General features: G+C 39.4%; 1 protein-coding gene across 1 annotated transcript in view; it reads left to right on the top strand.

Moving 5' to 3' along the window:
• CDK14 (cyclin dependent kinase 14) overlaps positions 1-13167 on the top strand; it is a 537382-nt gene that overhangs the window by 33909 nt on the left and 490306 nt on the right. The window lies entirely within an intron of this gene.

The following is a 13167-nucleotide window of genomic DNA, read 5'->3' as shown; positions in this document are numbered from 1 at the left end:
TAGTTGATTTGTTTGCATTTTCATGCCACTGGTGAGAAGAGCAAACAGGGAGGAGTATTTGAGTGTGGAACTGATTTTATAATTCACTAGTTCTCCAGAGAATATTTTTGAATTACGATAAACTACATCTGGAACGAAGTGTTTAAAACACTAATTCCTTTATATCCTTTGATTCTTTGTTGTATTTTGTAATGCCAGTTTGGAGATAGAATCAAGGGCTGATGTGTGCTTATCCTTCATACCTCTGTCACAGAATATTATGCAAAGTAAGTTTTTAATAAATGCTTGTTGATTGAATTGTTGAATCTCATCAATTTATGTTCTTCCATGATTCCGTAATTGTAGTTTCTCTGCATTGCTCAAGGTGGACATGATAAAACTAAACCTCGCATCGTTTTTATGTTACACTTTATAAGGTAATGTTTTCATCTAAAATTTGGATCATGACTGTTAAATGTTTGCTTCAAAGAGAATGCTTTGTTCTTTGAAATTAATAATAATTAAAAGAAACCACAAAAACACACACACATTAAATAGCATCTGTGCAGAGAACTTTCCCCTCAACATTATGAGCAATTATGAAACATGACCAAAGAAAGGTCTTGTAAATTATGAATATTCTGAAAACAATGAGGCATATTCTCCTGCTGCAAAGATAACACCGGAGCTAATGGCAGCGCCATATGCCTGGGGGGGAGATGTCATCAAGACAAACACGTCGTTTGTCAAAGTGACATTTAGACGACTGTAAGCAATATTAATCCAGTCATCGCTGTTGTCAAGCTTAAGTCTAATTTTAAAAGTAGCTATTTTAGGTTTATTTGTATATCCCTGTCTAGTGCAGCAAGTGATTTGAAGCCATCAAACTTCTAGGGTAAAAGATAGAAAATTGTGTGTGATTGATCAGTATTTGGATATCTCCTTACCAGTTGCTAAAGGCAAACCTTGATTATTTGAATTATCTTTAGTGCTTTGACCCATCCTATTTTATTATGGAATATTGGAGATAGTAAGCTGCTTTCTCCACCTGTGGTACGACGTCTGTCCTGTATGATAGAGGTGTAAGCAAAGAGAGGCTTTGTGTAAACTGTCAAGTCTTCGTTATACCTAGTCATCCAAGGTAGCATAAGCCCCGTGAGCGGCTGCCTCCCGATCGGGGAACAGGACGCTTAGGGGAGTGGGAAAAGACTCTCCAAGGGGCAGTAGGCCTGGGAAGTTCTAAGAGAATCTCTTTCCAGCTCTGTAACGTCTGATGTATCTTCTGAAAATTGACCTCTCTGAAAACACCCATGGTCAGGCCATCATGCAGAATCTTCTTTCCCGGCTGTTCTTCTTCCACGGCCTTCTCCTGCTGTACATAAAAACACACTCTCCTCCACCCATTATCTTACGTTGGCGTACCACCTCAAGGGCTTCGAAGGCCTGCTCATCCCGCGAAGGACCGGGTCACAGTTTTGATGTCAGGCAGATCTGAAGGCCTCTCAGCTGTTCCCCACCCCATCCATCTTAGTAAGCAATGCATTACTCATACAATGTATTTCTTATGTTTAATAATTATCAAGTCAATATTATGTTTATTGTGCATATTAGTAATTATATGTAATTAAAATAAAAATTAAAAAATGGAAGATAGGAAAATAATAATAATAACTGATCCAGAAGGCAAATACTGAAGCTTTGTTTCATGGTCATAGAAAATCAAAGGCATTTAAACTTTTTTTAAAGATTTAATTTATCTATTTTTAGAGAGAGGAGAAGGGAGGGAGAAAGAGAGGAGAGAAACATCGATGTGTGGTTGCCTCTTACACACCCCCAACTGGGGACCTGGCCCACAACCCAGGCATGTGCCCTGACTGGGAATTGAACTGGTGATGTTTTGGTTTGCAGGCCAGCACTCAATCCACTGAGCCACACCAGCCAAGGCCATGAAACATTTTAAAGTATGTATGAAACTTGTTGCTCCAGAGAGGTGCAATAGATTATTCCTAAGTGAGCAAAGGGTTTTCAAGTATAAATATATGAGGATGAAGTTCTGAGGGAAAATGGGAATGAAATCTGATTTCAAGGAGAAAAGGATGTAATACAAATTTTCCTACTCCTCATTCATATAAAACATGGATTATGTTGGGAATGAAATCTCCATGGTATTTAGGCTTCTCTAGACACATTTAAAAGAATAATGTTAAGAAAGTTAAGAGACAGCCCAGAGAATGGGAGAAAATATTTGTACATTATATGTCTGATAATGGGCTAGTATCAATAACATATGAAGAAGTATTACAACTCAAAAATAAAAAAGACAAATAATCTAATTAAAAATTGGCAAAGGATCTAAAGAGACATTTTCTTAAAAAAGATACACAAATCACCAATAAACGTATTCAAAGATGCTCAACATGACTAGCCATCAGAGAATTGCAAGCCAAAACCAAAACCACGGTGAGACACCACCTGACACCTACTATGATGACTAGAATGGAAAAGATAATTACAAGTGCTGACGAGAATCTGTGTGGTTCAGCTCCTTTGGAAAATGGTCTGTAGTTTCTTAAATGGTTAACACAGAGTTACAGTATGGTCCAGTAATTCCACTCCTAGGTATATGCCCAAGAGAAATGAATACAGGTCCACACAAACACTTTTATCCAAATGTTAATAGCAGCATTGTTCCTAATAGGACCTAAGTGAGAACAATCCAAATGTCTATCAACTGATGAATGAATAAGTAGAAAACATGATATATCTATCCAACAGAATATTATTAGTTAATAAAGAGAAATGTAGTGTTGATAGATGCAAACATATGAATGAACTTTGATAACATTATGCTAAAAGAAAGAAGCCAGTCATTGAGTGTCCAAAAGAAGTAAATCTGTAGAGACAGAAAGTAGATCAAAGGTTGCCGACGCCTGGGTGGGAGGGCGGGGAAAGGATTGGGGACAGGCAGCTCAGGAGTGTGGGGTTTCTTTCTGAAGTAATGGAATTGCCCTAAAATTGTGTTGGTGTTTGCACAACTTGGTGAATATAGTAAAAGCCATTGAATTGTAATCTTTCAGTGGGTAAATTGTATGGGTTGTGAATTATACCTCAATAGAGCTCTTTAAAAAACAATGTTAATTGTTCTATTTTTAAAATTTCATTGTTTAAAATGTGCCAGAAATGACATACTTTGCATCTTCTGAATAAACTTAGGATAAAGTGTTCCAGATATAGCCGTAAGAATTTTAGAAAACACCATATTTCTGCAGTCTTAAATCACGAGCTTTTTGTGTGCATAGTGTTTCATTGAGTTGATGCATGATACTTTGCTCATTCTCCTGTATGAGGACTTTCTCATATTTTGATATTTTAAATAAAGAAAATTTTTGTATACTGACATTTTTTTCTTTTGACTATTCCCTTTGGATGAAATTCTGGCTGACATTCATGAGTGACTAGATTGCTGAGATTTTTAATGTTTCTTTTCTCAAGGCTGAACCAGTTTTTAATATATAAAATTTTACTCTTTTGTTAAGTACGTAGTATTCTGTACCACAGTAAAAGTCGACGTAAATTCTATTTCTCTAAGTAAACCGTTATTAAGCCTGTGCTTATTTCCCATTATTACCTCACGAATGATGAGCATTTTTATTCATTCAACAGGCATTTATTGAATTCCAGCTCTGTGTCAAGACTGTGTCAGATACTAGAGATATAAAGATGAAAAAGACTTATTTAGCCCGTGTACTCAAAAACACCCCACATTTCACAGGGAAATAATTAATTATAGTAGGTCCAATGAGGGCTTAAATCAAAGCGATAAAAGGTATTTGAGGAGGAAACTGGGGGATGTGACGTAGAGCTGTGGCTGGAAAGATGAGGGGCAAAGAGAGGGCATTCTGTGTAGGGTGCGAGTCACAGGCGCACCAGCAAGCACTGGGATCTGGGCCTGGGGTTCTCAGAGGTCCCCTCAGCCTTTATGTTTCCTATTTATTCATTAGCACGCGCAGTTTTTGTTGTTCTTGATATGCTCCCATTCCTTGTAATCCATTCAGATATTAATGTTAATTTTTGTCACGGTTAAGACCTTTTGTTTTAGTATCTTCCTTTACTTTTTTATTTTAGTCATTTCTCATCTTTTACATTCTCATCATGTAGGATTATGATTATTTGTTTTGATGTGCACCATATAGAAATTTCATAATTCATAAAACTACAAGTTTGGCTGATCCAGCAGTCGCAAAGCCTCATTTCTGAAAGTGCTTTCCCCACTCAGTGATGAGAAGGGTTGTAAAATGTATGTGGAGCCCTCATTTCCCACAGCCAAGCTCTTTCTGTGTCTGACTCCTTTATGATAATGAAGCCAGATATTAGCCTGATGGCTGAGTCAGGAAGCCCGAGGACAGTTTCTATTTTGTTGCCCATCTTCTGCAGGTAGGGTGGCTTAATTTATTTACCTAAAGAACCAAACCAACAACCTACAATCCATGGGTTTGTGGCAGCAGTCAAGGAAAAAACTTGTTTACATCTCAACAGCCTGAGATTTGTTTAGTGTTTCAGCAATACAGTAGATTCTAAGGAGTGACAGTAGGCCTCAAATGGAAAGGGAATCGCTATGGATTGAATTGTGTCCCCCTCAGATTCCTCTGCTGAAGCCTTAACCCTTAGTGGGACTGTATTTGGAGACAGAGCCTGTGTGGAAGTAAAGTTGAATGAGTGCATAGGCCTTGATTTGATAGGAATAATGTCCTTCTAAGAAGAGGCCCCAGAACAGAGAGCTTGCTCTCTCTCTCCACCAAGTGAGGACACAGTGAGAAGGCGGTCACCTGCAAGCCAGGAGGGAGCCCTTACCAGAAACTAAATGCTGCCAGATTCTGGTCTTCGATTTTCCAGCTTCCAGAACTGAGACAATCAATTTCTGTTGTTAAGCCACCTGGTTTATGGTATTTTGTATGGCAGCTGAGTGGTCAAAAACAGGAATAATGATAATTGAAACAATTATTGATTCCTTAATATACATTAATTTTGGATTTCCTCACAGCAATGTATGAGTTAAGCCATGTCTTTATCTCCAGTTTACAGGCCGGGAGTCTGATGATTAAGGAACTTGTCTCAGGTCTTGATGCTGGGAAGTGATTCTGTGAATCCCTGTTGAGCTCATGTCCAGTTTGAGGAAACAGCTTTGTGTGGTTCATTTACATATTTTCAAGGGGGAAAACCCCAACAATAACCAACCACAGATAAATTACAATGTGTTTCCTTCTCAGATAAGCTTGGGGTGACCATTTAATATTCAAGAGAAATTCTTCAGTGAAGAAACCTGCTGAACTTTACCCTCATGTTTTTTAGACCGCTTACCAGGGACATCCCCTCCCCTGCCCCCCCCACCGCTGTGAGTCGCTGTGGAGAGCCTTTCATGGACACCCGTTTGGGTAGCACAGCCCGGAGGGTCATCAGATTCCTGTACTGGGCCACCAAAGGCCTATTTAACTTACAGTGTGCCTTCGTGTTTGAGCATGGACACTTACTAGAATTTATTGAACTAAAAAATGGAATGAGACTATAGACTTACGTTGCTTCAAAAAATTCAGTAGAATTTAGCTTTCATTTTTGTGTAAACATTAGGCAAAAATCACAAGGTAGATAGTTACAAACTTTAAACATATTACCTCTGAGAAAAGAAAGTAGATGGCCTTATAAAAGTGAGCTCCTTTGACTTTATTGAGCATCTGCCAAGTGTCAGGCTTTTTGTAGGAAATGATGAGGGGCTTCGCCTTATGGAGTTTCCATTGTACAGAGATGTGGAAATTGGGGGTAACTGGTGTCCTTTTCAACATGCTTTTATATATAATATATATACATGCACACATGGGGTGGGCAAAAGTAGGTTTACAGTTGTGAGTACATGAGACACTGAGTTTATTCTTTGTATTATTACTTCTTAATTGTATTATTTTCCATATGAACAACTGTACACCTACTTTAGCGGCGCCCTGTATATCCCTATAAATTATGACTTCAGGCACTTGGTGTTTTCTTGATAAATAAGTATTCAGTGTTTGGATCTATGTTTGCTTTACAATGTGTCAGTCTACAAATATAGTGAATCTTGTTTCAAATTAAACAAATGATGATTTTCCTTTAAACAACCCAATATCCTTTAAGATCACTAAAGAAACTGATTAAAACTGGTTCTATATTTTTCCCCCTTTTTCTGTAACTGAAAAGGATTTTTAAAATTCTAGACATTTGCCGGGTTTGCATTGAAAAAGAATCTGAACATCTGGATAAAGGTGTTGGTAGAGCTCTTTGGTAGGTTTTCTATCTAGTCTCATGACAGCATTGCTTAAATAATTTCTAAAGAAAACTCTGGATATTTTCCTCCTTTTTAAGTAGGTTATAACACATGTTTGATAGTACTTAAATGAATGTTTTTATACAGTTACATTTATTTATAGTTACGCGAACAATTGTGCCCTTACCTGTTAGCAAATATAAGCTCCTTTCAAGACATAGAGGTCTTGTCTTTAACATGTTGGCCAAAATAGAAAAAGAAGGTTCTTTGAAAACATGTTGTGTTCATTTAATTTCCCTTCCAGTCATACACACACCGAGAATAATTAACAGTCACTTTCTAGACATCTTTTAAGCAGATCACTGATCTGGCAAGTGCTCACTTAGTCTCAGAAAGGGTTCGGTTAACAGAGAAGGAGATCTTGCTGACATTTACAGGTAGAGGCAGTGGGCAGGAGCAGCCAGACTTCTCACGGCAGTTGTATGCGCCAGCGATGACTCCCCCCGCAGCTAGTAACATGAGTGTTGACTTTGTTTTATTTCTTTAACCTTGTCACTCTTTGCCCAAACATTAAAAAAAAAAAAAAAAAATGCAATTCTGGCACTTTTTATGATTCACAAGGTTTAGGACCGGGAGATGTTCATCTTGCGGATGCCTTCAGTTGCTGAGTTAGAGGTTTGCATTAAGATGGCAAGACAGTTCTCATTCCCTAATTAGTGAGAGGATACGGACAGTATGAAGGACCATCTTTCTCACAGAGATGATTTTTAATGATTGAATGTGCATGTGAGTGTCTTAAGCCCAAAGTCTGGCTGCTTTGATAGACTGGATTACAAATTAGTTGAAAAATATAACTTCTGCCTTTATTTTTTCTTTTTCCTACATTAAACTCTTTCCACTGCTTTAAAAAAAAATTAAGGATATAATACATCCATGCAGTACAAAAAGAGCATAGTAAAGTTTTCTTCCTCCCAAGTTTCTAGTATCCTTCCCTAGAGTTAGCGATAAACAGCATTTTTAAAACTGCCTTCATGCATTGGCTATGCCTATACATCCTCCCCTCCCCCGTTTTTATACTAATGGGACATATCTTGTGTTTCTTCTTAATGATATATCTTGTGGGTGTTTCATATCAGCTCATATATCAATCCAATTCATTCTATTTACAAGTTGCATGCTATTTATTGTATGGTTGCATGACAGTTTGTTTATCCATTTTTTTAAATTGGTGAACATTTAGGTCTCTCATAGGATTTTGTCCTTACAAACAGGTGAATGGATAGTTTGGCTCACAAATGCCGAGCTGCACAGGCCATGTCGAGGTCCGATTTTAATATACGTTGCCAACCCTGCCTTTCGAGGAGCACACGGATTCACACCCCCTCCCACCCTGTGCTCTGATGCCTTTTCTGAAACTTGCAGATTTTTCCAGTCTGGCACATGCAAATTAATGCTTTACTAGTTGTTTTGAATTTGCATACTTTAGTTATTAGGTTGAGCATGTTTTCTATATTTGTTTTAATCTTCACTTGAGGATATGTTTATTGATGAGAGAGAGAGAGGGAAAAGAAAGGAGAGAGGAAAGAGGAAAAAGAGAAGAGAGAGGAGAGTAGAAACACTGATCGGTTGCTTCCTGTACTCGCCTCACTTTGCCCGGGGACCTAACCCTCAACTGTTTTGGTACACAGGATGACAGTCCAAACAACTGAGCCACCCAGCCTGGGCAGAGCAGCTTTTCTTTTTAAGTTTATAAATCATTTTAATGCTTTTTTCCCAGTGAACTCCAGACTCCTTTCAGTACTGATGAGAATTACTGTGTAGTTTTTTTGGTGACACCTAGAAACTTGTGTCTTATCTCATCCCGCCTTTCCAATTGGTGTAAGGAATATTCATAACCTTTCACCATCTGCGTGAATGCCTCTAATGTTAGGGGGCTTAAAACTTAATGGGCATCTACTTCTTCTGTTGGCTTTAAATGACAGAAAATTCAAAATATGTTAAAAGAGTAGTTGAATTTATAGAGAGGCTGGGAGCACGTGAACTCTTTAAATAAACCACAGTAATGAAGCTAGAAGATTCTCTCAGGCCCAACCTGGAGACCAGAGCAGTGTATGCTTAGTGAACGTTGTTCGTTTGTCTATACAATGAGACAGAACCAAAGAGAGCTCTTTGGGGATTGTTAGTTAATTACCTATTGCTCCATAATAAGTTACCCCTGAACTTATTGCCTGAAAACAAACAATAAATATCTCATATCTCACAGAGGTTCTGTGGGTCAGGAAGTTGCGAGTGCAGCCTACCTGGGAGGTTCCGGCTCTGGGCCTCTTGTAGGTTGTAGTCACGGGCTGTTTGGGGCTGCAGTGCCCTGAAGCCTTGCCAGGGCCTGGAGGGTGTGCTCACACTGTGGCGCATGCACATGGCTGTTGGCAGATGGCCCCAGGTCCTTGCACATGAACAGATGTCTGTAGAGCTACAGAGACTCCTTAGATTCTGGTGGCTTCTTTCAGAGTGAGTAGTACAAGAGAAAACAAGGTGGACACTATAGTGTGTTCTGTGACCTCAAAAGTCCCATGCAGTCATTTCTGTAATACCCTTTTGGTTACAAAGGTCAGTAGGAGGTGACAACGCAGGGGTCTGATTGCTGGGAGCAGCGGTCATTGGGGGCACTCTAGGGGAATGACTGCCTGAGGACTCACATCGCACTTACCTGAAAAACAAGATACATTCATCCCTCTTAGGGTCCCCAGATCTGATCCCAGTACAGAGGCCAACAGTTTGTGTAGGAGCATTAGGAGATATTTTGATGTGTTTTGGAAATGCTAGGACTCTATTAAGAATTTTCCTTTGTTGGAAGAAATTGTTGCAGTTGGGTAGTATTTTTTTAGGCTCTATCCTGTAAAATTTCTGGCCCAAATAAATAGGAAATAGATTTATAATCCTGACAGAGGGAAGGAGTTCTAGTGAAATATTCCAACTTATTTTTAGTCAGGAAAGCTTTATGACATTCTCTAGTTCTCGAAAATGAAGGTTAGGTTCCTGGAAATCCCATATTGGAGAGTTCTCAGTCGAGGAACTTGAAACCTAATAGGGAAAATAAGGACATTAAACTGCTGGCTGTTTGCTCGTGGTTCAGCCTCAAGCCCACCGTTTTATATTTTGTTTTGTGAGGCTGGGGCTGGAGCTCTGGGAAATGCATTTCCCAGGCTCCCTTGCCAGCTAGATCCCTGTAGGTTTCTGGCAGGAGGAGACACTGGTGGAACAGTGAAATGGAGGGAGGGGGAGAAGGGATTTTGCTGTTTTCAGTTCCTGTCAGCATTTTTCCTGTGGCCAGCTAGAACTTTAAGTCTATAGCTTAAGATTTAAAAAAAAAAAAAGATTTTATTTACCTAGTTATTTATTTTTAGGGAGAGGGTCGGGGGGTGAGGGGGGAGAAACAGAGGGATAGAAACATTGATCTAAGTGAGAAACATTGTCTGCTTGTCTCTTGGATATGCCCCAACCAGGGACTGAACGTGCAAACCAGGCATGTGCTCTGGTCAGTTCTCACCAGGAATTGAGCTGGTGACCTTTTGCTTTGCAGGATGATACCCAATCAATTAAGCTACACCAGTCAGGCTCTTTAAGATTTTTGGCATCCTTTTAACCCAGCAATCTCACTTCTGGAAATATACCCAAAGGAACCCAAAACAATTTGCAAGAACATAAGCATCCTTCTGTTCATTGCAGTGTTATTTACAGTTGCCCAGATATGGAAGCAGCCCATGTGTCCATCAGTAGATGAGTGGATAAAACACCTATGGGACATTTATACAATGGAATATTACTCGGGTGTAAAAAAAAGAGGAAAATTTTACCCTTTGTGACAGTATGGATGGACCTGGAGAACATTATGCTAAGTGAAACAAGCCAGTCAGAGAAAGACAAACACCATATGATTTCACTTACATGTGGAATATAATGAACAAACTGAACTAACAAGCAAAATAGAGACAGTCTCATAGATAGAAAGCAGGATGACAGCTGGTAGGGGGAGGTTAGGAGGTGGAGGGATTGAGCAAAAAGGAAAAAGGACTCTTGGACGTGGACAACAGTGTAGGTTCTCTTAACCCCATAATCTCCTTTGTTTCTTCAGCCCTAGGGTTGCAGCTTCTTCTGGTACTTAACTAATATTAGGTTATCTCTCTATCCCCTTTTTACTTTTTCAGACTTCCAACACCTGTGCCATCAGTTTCCTTCGTTTAGTCCCTACCATTTAAAATACCTAATGTCTGAGGTTTCTGCATTGCCACTGATTGAAATAATTACTAAGATTTCTAAATACATCATCCTCACAATTACAGGGACCTGTTCATAGTTTTCTTTCTTGCAGGGTCATAGCAAGACACCACTGTTCTTTATCTGGTTCTTTGTCCAGATGTTTAGTATGTTTCTGATTTTTAGTGCTCCTAGTGGTTGACTTCATTTTATGGATGTGTTCTCAAGAGCAGGCCTTTGGGATCCTACTTCCTTTTTCTGTGCTGGTATTAGAGATGCAGATTAGCTAGGATGCCTAAGTAGTTTCCTTTAATGTATTTAACCCCAGTACTTTTTTCATTCATTCTCAATACAAAGGAGTCTACGTGTACTTGGGTCTACCTGGTCTTGCCTGAGAACCCACTGTTTGAGCCTCTTCTACACTAAGACGTGGCCTCCATCCTTACAGATCCTGCCCAAGAGTGGGCAGCTCCTGGACCTTCCCTTACTATCCTTCATCTTCCCCTATCTCTCCAAAAACTTCACTCCTGTTCTGCCATCTGCTTTATTTCCCTTTCCTTTCTTCCTCCCTCCCTCCCTTTCTTTTTTCATTGCTTTAGAGAGAGAGGAAGGGAGTGGGGAGAGAGAGAGAGACATCAATGTGAGACAGAAACATTGATTACTTGCCTTCTCATATGCGTCCCAACCTGGGATCGAACCCGTAACCTGGGTATGTGCCCTGACTGGGAGTCAAACCTGCAACATTTTGGTCTACAGGCTTATGCTTCAGCCTACTGAATCAACTGGCCAGGGCTCCTTCCATTTTCTATGGCCAACTCGAGGTCCCTTTTTTTTTTATTATCCCCAACTGGAATTATTTGTAGTTTGTATTTATTAAAATTCAAAGCACTTGCTGAGATGTTATAGCTGCTGAATTACTAGAATTTTACATAAGAACTTCTGCATGAGGAAGCATAATTATATTAACTTATTGAATCAAGTGAGCATTTTATAGACCAGAGGAAAATAGCTAGTGATTTCATTCATGATATCTCTGTTCTGCAGATTAATAAATTAGTTAAGCCTTTTTACTTTTACTAGAGGGGTTATATGTTTCTTTAGTAAACAGTTATCTTGTTGCCCTGTTTCATAGCGCATATAAAGTAGGAGCATTGAGGGATAATAAAGGAGTAAAATGACCCAGCTCTTGCCCCTTGAGAGACTATACTGTGTTCCTGGGGAGACGTAACACATGCATTAAACAGCTACAGGACCAAAATAAGTGTAAGATGATGTGATAGAAACCATACGGAATTGTTTGTTGAGGGGCATATAAACTGGTTGCTTCCTGTGTAAAGGCACTAAGTACTTTATGTCATCTCATTTAATCCATACAACTCTCACACAGTTCCTCTAGTTAGTTCTGTTTTATAACTGGTAAATCTGAGGCTTAGAGGTTAAATCATTTGTCTGAGGATATGCATCTACAAAGTGACACAGTTTAGAGTTTGAATACTAGGTGGATCTGTGTCTGAAGGCTATGACAGGTAGAAGTGCAGGTTGCATGCACTTGTGTTGAGCTTGTATGCACACATGTTTTAAGATGTGCTGGGTACCTCCTATTTACATCCCTGGGTCCATTCTTCATCCTTCTCCATCCTGCTCTGTGCCCTGAGTGGCAGACCCATGTGGGTTACATCAGTGAATGCCCTTGCCCTTCAGTTTCCAGACAAATTCCACCATGGGAAGGACTCAGGAGGTGAGCGGGCAGGTGGAGAATGACGGCGGGCGTTTACTCCCAGCCTGTTGGCCCCCTGGCTCTCTTCCCCCTGACTTTTCTCTGTGTCTCTGTCTCTGAATTCCAGGAACTACTCTCACCCTTTGACCCTTCCAGCACAGAGCGGGTAATGATTCCTTGTTGTTAGTAGCATTAACCCTGCCCTGACTTTAAAAGTTGTCTCTTGATCGAACACAGTTTGAATGTCTTATTCCCCATTTGAGTGTATCATATGTTTCCTACTGAGACTGGTATGAGGAAGTACTTGTAAGGCATTCCTTCCTTTCTTCCTTCTGTCCGTTCTCAGTATGTCCTGCACAGAGGGTAAGAAATAGCTAAGATGTGGTCCCTGCATGCAGGGAAATTGAAGGTGAAAATAATAATATTTGATTAAGAATAACAGAAATGAAAACTACTGATGTATTTGAGAAGTGGAGTGTTACTCTAGCACAGGAAATGAGTTGACTGCGCAATGGGAAATGTAGCCAGCAGTTCACACATTGGTTGCTTATTATTTCTACCTGTACATTAGCTTTGTTCCCTGGACAGAATTTAGAAAAAGCTTATCTTTATTTAATTTAATAAAACAACATTAAGGATGGTGTCTTTTTGAAAAAGCGAGTAACTGGAAGTGTGGTTTTTTAAAACTCATCATATTCACTGAAAAGGTACGTTCACCGTAAGAGTCGTCAATCTAATAAACTTATATGCTTGCACCCCTGGATTTAAGATGCGTATGAAGTTTGATAAAGTCTATAAGGTTTTGTTTCGTACTTATATTTAACAAAAATTGAACAGAAAATAGTTTTTATATCACCTCTTACCACTCCCCCGCCCTCGCCAATTTCCCCTCTTATTAACATCTTACATTGGTGTGGTATAT

Source organism: Pteronotus mesoamericanus, unplaced genomic scaffold, assembly GCF_021234165.1.
Source record: "Pteronotus mesoamericanus isolate MK-2021 breed Mesoamerican mustached bat unplaced genomic scaffold, CSHL_Meso_final scaffold_85, whole genome shotgun sequence".
NCBI lineage: Eukaryota > Metazoa > Chordata > Mammalia > Chiroptera > Mormoopidae > Pteronotus > Pteronotus mesoamericanus.
Note: the sequence above shows the minus strand (reverse complement) of the source record. Positions and strands in the feature narration are given on the sequence as shown.